General features: G+C 37.4%; 1 pseudogene; it reads left to right on the plus strand.

Moving 5' to 3' along the window:
* Positions 1-11139, plus strand: part of LOC102863638 — a 107401-nt pseudogene that overhangs the window by 2659 nt on the left and 93603 nt on the right.

Here is an 11139-nt window from a genome sequence, read left to right on the forward strand (position 1 = left end):
AATGTCTAATGAGGTGTTACTTATGTTTTTGTAACACATTCTAGTCATTTAAGTCCTTGATATTTTTTTAATGGACTATAAATAGATTAATGTCAATGAAACACTAATAATAAGTAAACTACTGAAGACTTGCTGTTATTTATAAATTCTTTATTTCTTTTGGAGCAGTCTTTCTTTAATTGTCCAAAGTATCAGTGCCAACTGTAGTTTCTCATGATATTGAGAGCTCTGGTGGCGTAGTACATAGAGTGGTGCTGCCAACCTAAAGGCCACACTTCTCTAGTGGTTTACTCTAAGGGAGAAGGATGGGCAGTCTCCTCCCTTGTGATTTACAGCCTTGGAAACCCAGTGGAGGGTCAGCTATTAGTCAGAATTGACTTAATGGCTATGATGATAATAGCATTCAGTTAAGTATTGTCACATGTTTTGGGAACTGTTGAAATGTGGAGGGTTTTGTTGGGGTTTTTTAATTCACCAAGGAAGATGGTGGGATAGAGAAAATTGTGATTAGGGTGCTCTCATCAGTTCTAATCCTTTCTCACTTGTCACTTAAAATATAACTAACATTGAGCATGTTGCTTTATCTTTCTGATGCTCAGTTTGATGATTTTAAGATCCCTTTGAGTGTCTTCCTCCCTGCCTCCCTTGATGTTTTAAGTTTTATTTACTGTCTTTTATTATTTGTGGTGGGGAAAAGGGATGATCATAATTTCGCCCTTATTTTAGAAGGTATGCTTGTCTGAACTAATTGGGCATTCCACTGATTATATGTTTGTTCCCATTACAGTATAATATAACATGTAACATGTCTTGAAAGTAGCTGTGTCTTCACTATGCTAAAACCTTCTTTTGCAGAGAAGCATATGCAATTGGAAAGAAAGAAAAACCACCCTTCTTACCAGAGGAACCATCTTCTTCTTCTTCAGAAGATGATCCCATTCCAGATGAACTGTTGTGTCTTATCTGCAAAGATATTACGACTGACGCAGTTCTCATACCGTGCTGTGGAAATAGTTATTGTGATGAATGTAAGGCTTTTAGAACAATTTTTTTATTTACTTGTAAAGGCTGTTAGCAACATTGTATGTTATAATAGTAAAATGTGAAGTATTGATAATTATTATATTTTAATTAGTGAGCATTTGATAATGGGAAATCTGTTTCTATATAAATGCTTTAAACGGTACCTAAATTCAGGACTGTGAATAATAGCCTATTCTGAAAAACTTCGATCTGATTTAGACCTGCTTCCTATAAATGTGCTATTAATATTTGCCATGTGGTTACAAGTAATTTCTTTTGCATCCTTAATCATTTACATTGTTATTCTTGTGTGCCATCAAGTCAGAACCAAACAATAACTGACCCTCCATTGAGTTTTTAGACTCAATTTAATCATATGAGGAGATTGTCCATTTCTCTTTTGAGGGCAGCTGGTGGATTTGAACCCTGCACCTTCATTATTGCAGTGCAGTTTCTTACCACTAGGCCACCAAAGCCCCTTAATCATTTACACTAGCACTTAATTTTTTCTTGCTGCTTATTCCAGGTTTATCTCTTCCTTGGAAGAAATCAGTGTTACCTGACATTTCAGTGCTCAGTCATGGTCTGTTTTCATTTCTAAAGCCAATCTTAGTATTTCAGTCACTTTTCAAACCTAGTTAGTGAAGAAGAGAGGCAGAAAGAGGTACTTAAGACTTGCTCAGAAGATGTTTTAGATGTAACAAATCACTTGTTATTTCAGCATAATTGGTAATTAATTGTGCTCCTACCTAATATGCTGTCCCTAATCTTGCCTAAAGAGTGCAACTTTTAAAAAAATGGTATTGGAATAGAAAAGAATATATGCAAGTCCAAGAGCCAATATCATTCTCAAAGGAGAAAGACTGAACGCATTTTCTTTGCAAACAGGGACCAGACAAGGATGCCCACTGTCACCACTTCTATTCAGTGTTGTATGGGAAGTACTTTCTAGGACAATATGACACAAGAAGGAAATAAAAGGCATCCAGATCAGAAAGAGATGGTTAAACTGTCACTATATGCAGATGATAGTGCCCACAGAAAACCCCAAGGAGTCAATTAAAATACTGTTAGAGCTAGTAGACCAATTTAGTGGAGTGGCAGAATACAAGATCAGTATCCAACAATCAGTGGGATTCCTCTGCAATAACAAAGAAAACTCAGAGAAGGAAACTAAGAAAGCAATACCATTTACAATAGCCAACTACAAATTGAGATACTTGAGAGTGAACCTAACTAGAGTCACACAAGACCTGTACAAAGAAAACTATAGAACACTTCTGAAAGACACGAAGAAAGACCTAAATAAAAGGGGAAATGTTCCCTGTTCATGGATAGGAAGACTTGATATTGTGAAAATAACAATCCTACCAAAACCAATCTATATGTTCAACACAATCCCAATACAGATACCAGAGGAGATCCAAAGGGAAATTGTCAAGTTTGTCTTGAGAGCAAAGAGATCCCAAATAAGCAAAGCACTTCTGAAAAACAAAAACGAAGTGGGAGGCATAGCACTCCCTGACCTCAAAACCTACTACACAGTGGTAGTAACCAACATAACATGGTACTGATAAAATGACAGGCACATGTACCAAAGGAACAGAATTGAGAACCCAGAAAGAGACACAGCTGTCTGTGGTCAACTGATATTCAACAAGGAAATAAAACCTATCAAATGAGGAAATGACAACCTCTTCAAAAATGGTGTTGGCAAACTGGACCTAGTGCCACGACCTTCTCTAAACCCAGCCTGCATGTCTGTTTGATAATTTTTAGCAAAATCTTGCTTGCATGTGATATTAATGATTGTTCGATAATTTCTGCCATCGGATCACTTTACCTTTCTTTGGAATGGAAACAAATATGAATCACTTCTAGTCAGTTGGCCAGGTGGTTGTCCTCCAGATTTCTTGGCACAACTTGGTGTGTCCAGGGAAGCATCTGTTGGTTGAAATAAGTCAATTGGTATGCCGTCAATTCCTGGGACCTTATTTTTTACCAGTTCTTTCAGAACAGCTTGAACTTTTTTTTGTCATCACCGTAGGCTCTTGCTCATACATTGTTTTATTAAATTCTTCTGTGTTAGCCAATTATTTTTGGTACAGTGACTCTGTATACACCTTCCATCTTCTTTTAATGCTTCCTAAATCCTTTCATTTTCTGTCCAAAGCATCCTTAAGTATTGCAACTCGAGGCTTGAATTTGTTCTTCAGTTCCTTCAGCTTAAGAAATGCTGAGCAAGTTTGGCCCTTTTAATTTTCTGACTCCGATCTTTGCACATTTCATTAAAATACTTAGCTTTTTGTCTTTCCACACAGCCCTTTGAAATCTTCTGTCCAGCTCCTTAATTAATGTCTTGATTTCTTCTCTTTGCTTTTCTAGTACAATATTCCAAGTCTCTTCTGACATCCATTTTGGATTTGTCTTCCTCCTCTGTCGTTGTAATGATCTTTTACATACTTCCTGGATGATACTCTTGATATCCTCCCACAGCTCATCTGGTCTTTGCTCATTAGTATTCAAAGCCTCTCTGCATGGTTCAAAATTGAGGATGTCCTATCTCCATACCTTTTCAATCTTTATGTGGAACACATCATCGAGGAGGCTGAGCTCAGATGACACAACCTTGCTTGCTGAATCTGAGGAGGATCTGAAGCACTTGCAATAATGGATTGAAGCTCAACATCAAGAAAAACAAAGATTCTCACCACTGGATCGATTGGCAACATCATAATAGATGGTGAAAAGATTGAGATTGTTAACAGCTTCAGTTTTCTTGGCTCTATAATCAACACTCTTGGTACAAGCAGCCAGGAAATCAAAAGACAAAATGCATTGGGAAAATACTGAAGAGCAACGGTTATCAGTCTGGAGACTAAGGTGTGCTTGATCCACACCTTGGGCTTCACAGTTAACATGCTGGATGATGATTTTGAACATGATAGAAGGAGAATTGTTGCCATTGAGCTGTGGTGTTGGAGAAGAGTATTGAATACACCATGGACTGCTTGAAGAACAAACATCCATCTTGGGGTTAAACCAGGCTGCTCCTTAGAGGCAAAGATTCTGAAGCTTCATCTGACATGTGTTGGGCATGTTGCCAAGAGGGACCAGTCCTTAAAGAGGGACATCATGCTTGGGAGGGTGGAGGGAAAGTGCAAGAGAGGAAGACCCTACATGAGGTAGATTGACTCAGTGACTGGAGTATAATGGGGGTAGGTATGTAAAAGACAGTAAGGTTGGCTCGGGATAGAGCGGGGTTTAGAACAGTTGTATATAGGGTCACTCACTATAAGTTGCAAGGAACTCAGCAGCACATAACACTATTCCATTACTAGCTAAGTAAAGGCAATAGTATTTGGAAATGAGCACTTTTTCTTTGATTTTATGTTTATTGAATGTATCCCCACCTTCTTAGTAAGAGAGTTACAGAGAAAGAGGATTGTCTTGAGGAGGCAGCTTTTACCTGTTAATGTTTCTTAACCTTAAGTGGAAAAATTATTTTACTTGAGAAACCAGAATATTACTGAGTAGATGTGGGCTGTCTCTTAAAATTATTCTATAAGTGTTAGGTTCTTTTTAATAATTTTATTAATATATATAATCTCTCCATGCTTAGGTATAAGAACAGCACTTCTGGAGTCAGATGAACATACATGTCCAACATGTCATCAGAATGATGTTTCTCCCGATGCTTTAATTGCCAATAAATTTTTACGACAGGTAACCTTTTTATTAAAAATTTGTTTTTAACTCTTACTTGATTTAGTGAGCATCTAAGATAGTTAATAATACATTAACTTTTCTGCTTTCTGATATTTGGTTTCTGTAGGCTGTAAACAACTTCAAAAATGAGACTGGTTATACAAAAAGACTACGCAAACAGTTGCCTCCACCACCACCCCCAGTACCTCCGCCAAGACCACTTATCCATCGGAACCTACAGCCTCTGATGAGATCTCCAATATCAAGGCAGCAGGATCCCCTTATGATCCCAGTGACATCTTCATCAACCCATCCAGCACCTTCCCTGTCTTCACTGACTTCTAATCAGTCTTCCTTGGCTCCTCCTATGCCTGGAAACTCCTCTAACCCAGCTCCTGTTCCTGATATAACAGCAACAGTGTCCATATCTGTTCACTCAGAAAAACCAGATGGACCTTTTAGGTAAGTATGTTTTTCTCCTTGTTGGAGAACAAAGGAGATTGAAGATATATTTTGCTATTGTTTATTTAGTGACCTATGGTACTTTTTGTTCTTGTGTACCACTGTACTCATAAAATGGAGCTACTGATGAGTAACAGCTTAGTCTTATTGGAGGAAGAGGTCTAAATGGAGGTGATTCATTTGGCAAGTAATAATTGAATGTCCTAAAGAAAAGGACTTCAAACAATGGTGGAACATCAGGATTGAACTAGTATTAAACTTGAAGGCCTTGGACTCTAGTCACTTTGCAAATCATGGCTCATAAAGATAATTTTCTATATTCTCTTGTGGTGAAATAGTATCAGGCATCTGAAAAGCTTGTAAGTAGGCCATCTCAGAAGCAGTATTGATCTTTCTTCCTGGAACAGAGGAGAATGACCAAAAAGACTTCATTCTCTGAATGGCTTACATAAACAATATCTTCTGCCTTGAGCCCAAAGAGCTAAATGTCACCTGGCAAGTCCAGATTTACTAGTTTGAAAGAGACTGGAAAAACCCCTAAGACTTGCCACAGACAGCTTTCTACCTTGAAACAAGGCACTCTCAGAGGCTACCTTTCAGCCAAGTAATAGAACCTATATATAACACTGCCTGGGAAGAATTTGCCCCTTAGAAGAATAAACGGTGTCTCATTGATGTCAGGATGGAGCCAACTCATAACTGAGTCCCAGCAAGTCTCTGAGGTTATACATTGCATGGGACGCTAATGCACATCTTTCTCTCATGGAACGTAGAAGGCCAGACGTTTTGGGTAGCACCACAGCTCTACAAAGTAGGCCAACAGAACTCCTAAAATAACAGCATTTACCAAAAACCAAAGATGAAAAGATAGAGATGAATGGAACCAAGAACCCAGGGAAGAAATAGAATGTTAACATTTTGCAATTAGTGTGGGAAATTTGGAAAATAATTTGCTTCGTAAACTTTAAAGCATGATAAAATGTTCAGATTAAATATATATGGGAGGATGTCCCCAAGTCATATGTAACTCTGCCGTTTTATATAAGAGATTTTAGCATCTGTGAAATGTAATCCTCAGGGGTTCCAGGAACCGTACCCTTGAAGATAACTCAGGCAGGACTATTTCCCCAAAAGAATTAAAAGCCAGGGACTCATAAATCAGTGTTCATAGTTGTTGTTATGTGCTGTCGAGTCGCTTGCGACTCATAGCAACCTTATGTACAACAGCCCTAAACCCTGCTCTATCCTGTACCATTCGCACTGTCTCCTACACACCCATCCCAATTACCCCAGTCACTGAATCAATCCACCTCATAGAGGGCCTTCCCCTCCAATGCTGTCCCTCCAACCTACCAACCATGATGTCCCTTTAGCACTACTCAAAATAGACAAAAGGTACAAACAACCCAGATGTCCATCAGCCAGTCACTAGATGAACAAAATGTGGTGCGTGTATTCAGCCATAAAGAAAAATGAAATTCTGTTGACTACAATGAATGAACCGTGAAAATATACTTAGTGAAATAAGAAACATGTGATTCCACTTATGTCAAGTATCCAGAAAAGGCAAATTTGGAGATAAATTGTGGAGTTACTAGGGCTTAAAAAGAAAAATAGAAATTATATTTTAATGAGAACACATTATCTCCTTAAAATATTGGATGTTGAAAAAGATTTGTGAAAAGTTGTACAATGTTTTAAAAGTGAGCAGGGAGGAGGAGGAGGGGTAAAATGTGCAACAATGAATGAATGAATGAAAATCTGACTTTTCTGTCAACTTTCATTAAAATCACAATTAAAATTTTAAAAATATTTAAAAGTTGTACAGTGTTACAAATTATGTACTTGAAAAGTATTAAAATACAAATCTGTTTTACTACAATAAAATAGTAATAATTTTAATAGAATTAGCAATAAGGGGTACTATTTTACCCTTAATCTTCACAGCAACTTTTTGATACATTATAAATTACATTGTTTTCCAGGGATGCTGATAATAAAATGTTGCCAGCTGCTGCCCTTGCATCAGATCATCCAAAGGGAACCTCCTCAATTGCGATAACTGCTCTTATGGAAGAGAAGGTGAATTTTACTGATAGTTTAAGTTGGTGATGAGAGGGGTATTTAGGGCTTTGAGATTTTCATTTTGTTTGTAACTTCCTATTTTTTAAATGTTTTCATTCATGATTTTTCATTTTTTTCCTAAAGGGGTACCAGGTACCTGTACTTGGAGCCCCATCTTTACTTGGACAGTCATTATTGCATGGACAGTTGATCCCCACAACTGGTGAGTTTGGACCTTATGTTAGTTTTGACCTTCCTTTAAAAGTAAATTTTGGATTTATGTAACATAGAAGTTAATTTTTTTTTCCCCTTCCCATTTCCAAGGTCCAGTAAGAATAAATGCTGCTCGTCCAGGTGGTGGTCGACCAGGTTGGGAACAGTAAGTGTATATTTAAAATAATCTTTAGATTATATTTAAACTAGATAATGAAAACTACAAACTCAACCATATATTGCTGCATGTTGTTATATAACTTCTTTGCCAAGTTAGTTAGCATTGTAGATAAGATGTTAGAAATAAAAGATTATCTGAGAAATTATATTCTAAAAAAAAATAAAAATGATTTTTTGGTGGTTTTGGGGTTTTGTTTTTGTTTTTTTAAGTTGTAGATTCTTTTACTTCCATGTCTGGTAGTGATCTTGAGGATCTCAGTTAATGAGTAAATGAGAATCTTTTTTTTTCCATTTTCATGGCGATTTAGGTGAGAGTTTAGAGAGCAAATGAGTTTTCCGTCCAGTGGTTCATAAATGTTCTACTTTAGTTGCAATTCTCCCAGTGTAATAGCACTCTTCATTTCCATTTTCCTATTTTCCTGCTTTTGCCATACTTTGTTGTGAGCAGATGGCTGCCCTTTTAATCTAGTATGGATGATAGTTCTGAGGAGCACATACCTCACTAGGGTTCTTGTTCACTTTGTGGGCCTGTTATTGGCTGAAAGGTAATCTCTGGAAATTGGTTCCGTTCCTGGTTTGACGGGTCTCTAAAGGCCATAGCTTCGAGGGTTCCACCAGTCTCTTTGAGACCAGTAAGTCTGGTCTTAGACCTTTATATTCTAAATGTATTTATGGAATATTTTTAAATGTCATGGGTTTATTTTTAAATACCATCTTTCTGCTTATATGTTCATTTTTGTTTCTGTAACTTCCTTTGTTGTGTGTGCTATCGGGTCAGACTCAACTCATAGCTGGCCCTCCAGTAGGTTGTTAGAGGCAATAATATCACCCAGGAGGAGATTGCCCATCCTCTTCTCGTGAAACAGCTAGTGGATTTGAACCAATTGCTTTATAAACTCTGATATTTTGGTTTGTAAGATAAACCAAACAACTCATACAAGAAAATATATTAAGTGAGACACTAACAGAATCCATCAGTGGGAACAACATGGGATTTAAAGACAGACCTAGCTTTTTATTCCAGCTCCTCCATTTACAACAGATTAGTTGGTTGAGTACTTTTTAAAAATTCAGCCTCTATTTCCTCAACTATAGAATTGGAATTGTGCTACCTATGTTAACATAGTGCCCAGTAGAGACAATGGCTTTTTCTTTCCTTTATCAATAAGTCTACAGAGACCAGGGAGTAGTGAGAAAAAGTTTCCGAATAGTCAAAATAGCTGTTTTACACTATGGAGGTGTAATGTGTTAGACCTATGGAGAATATTTAAAGCCAGTTTTATCTTTTGTTTCCTCCCTACCCCTGCCTAGTTCCAACAAACTTGGATATCTTGTTTCTCCACCACAGCAAATTAGAAGAGGAGAGAGGAGCTGCTACAGGTAGGCATGCTGAAAATCTTAAAAAGATATCATCTGGTTAACATAAAGAAAAATAGAACCCAAATAAAAGCAGTGGTGTGAGGAGGGAGTTCACTTGGCCTGTTTAACTTAATTCCTCAGGGGCCTGTAAAAAGAAGATTTTGCTTATTTTAATAATTGATGGTTTCCCAAGAGTAAGCACATAACAATGATCACTTGAGGTAGAAAGAAATCACTAAGACCCAGAGTATATTTCAGGTGTCAGACTAATCATATGAAAGCTAATAGGCTTAGCTACCAAGTGTGAAGAAAAGTTATCTTTGTTTCTAATCTAGACTCAGTTGCCCCAGTCTTCCCACACCTTCTCTTCTCCAGAAGATTGTTATTGGTAGGGAGCTCCTGACCTTGACAGGCACAGACTTTATTAATCTGAGACATAATCCATTGAAGTGTATGGAGAAATAAGAGACACCATATTTATTGAACCAGGTCACAGAGTCACCAGGGAAAAGGAACCTCCAAATTAACTTTATAACAAGGATGTTAAACGTTCTAGTGCTCCATTAAGAATTGCCAAACTTAAGAAAGTTAACTATCAATAACTAGATCATATGTTAATAGAAAATAATAGATACTATGTCAGGGCTTTCTGAGTGAAAAGCAGCTTAAAATTTAAACTCCTGCTGCTACTGTTGAATACCACTTACCTCTAAAGAACCCTTTAAACTGTTGTTGTTGTTGTTGTTGTTGTTGTTTGTTTACCATAGATTTTAAACCAACCCATAGCTGACCCTCTGGCAATTTTTCATAGGCAATTAGTCACACTTGAGGAGATTGCCCACTCTTCTCCCACTCTGCAGCTTGTGGCCTCAAACCACATCACATGCCTTTGGGATTGCAGCACAGCTTCTTGCCATTAGGCCACAGTACTAACTACTATAGTTTAAAGAACCTATAAAACTCATTGCTGTTGAGTTGAGACTGATTCATAGTTGACACTCCATTTGGTTTCTGAGGTTGTGAATCACAAGGGGGAAAAATTGCCTATCTTTTTTTCCTCAGAACTGGTGGATTTGAACTACTAGAGAGGTGAGGGCTTTGGGTTAGTGGTGCATCGCCTTATGAACTACACCACCAGAGATCTCTAAGGAATCCGTTGGCTCTAGAGAAATAAGTTAAATTTCTTTGATGAGGTGTATTTCAGGCTTTGGATAGCAGTATTATTTGTGCTTAAATCTTTGAGGAAAAACACTTGATTTTTAGGTGCTAGTTAATAAACATCAAAACCAGTATTATTATTTGAGCAGTCTACATCCACTTCATACCTCAAAAATAAGATTACAATGTAAAAAAAAAGAATGTTTGACAAAAAAAATGAAAATTTAAAACTAGGCCTGAGTCTCAAGCTGCAGATTAAAATTAAAAAAAAATAATTAAGATTACAGTATGTGGGTTTTCTTCATTTACATTTTGGCCCTTGACATTTGTTAAAGAACAGGAGCATATGCAATTCACAGAGGCATTCAGTGCATGTCCTTTAAGACACGATAAGTCATAGCATGTAAAGCTGTTGTGGAATAATAAAAAAATCTGAATTTCAGGGGGGAAAATTACTTAAATATAATATTGCCAAGATAGAGAGGATGCCCTGGTGATACAGTCCTTAAGTGCTTAGCTAGTGTTAGCTTGAAAATCAGCAGCTCAAATTCGCCAGCTGCTCAATGGAAGAAAGATGGGCTTGTCTGTCTCTGTGAGATTACAGTCTCAGAAACCATAGAGGGAGATCTGCTCTGACCTTCAAGGTCATTATGAATCAGAATCAACAGCAAAGGATTTGAGTTTTGATTATATGAGAAATTTTAAATTTGAAAAAAATTCTAAATTGTTGCTTGCTTATTTAAAGTGATTTTAATTTGGGGACTAACATCTTGGAATTTCTTTCTACAGAAGTATAAACCGTGGACGCCACCACAGTGAGAGATCACAGAGGACACAAGGCCCATCACTACCAGCTACTCCAGTTTTTGTGCCTGTTCCACCACCTCCTTTGTATCCACCTCCTCCACATACACTTCCTCTTCCTCCAGGTGTTCCTCCTCCACAATTTTCTCCTCAGTTTCCTCCTGGCCA

This window comes from Elephantulus edwardii, unplaced genomic scaffold (assembly GCF_000299155.1).
Source record: "Elephantulus edwardii isolate Elephantulus edwardi_28Jun2011 unplaced genomic scaffold, EleEdw1.0 scaffold00361, whole genome shotgun sequence".
In the NCBI taxonomy this organism is placed as follows: domain Eukaryota; kingdom Metazoa; phylum Chordata; class Mammalia; order Macroscelidea; family Macroscelididae; genus Elephantulus; species Elephantulus edwardii.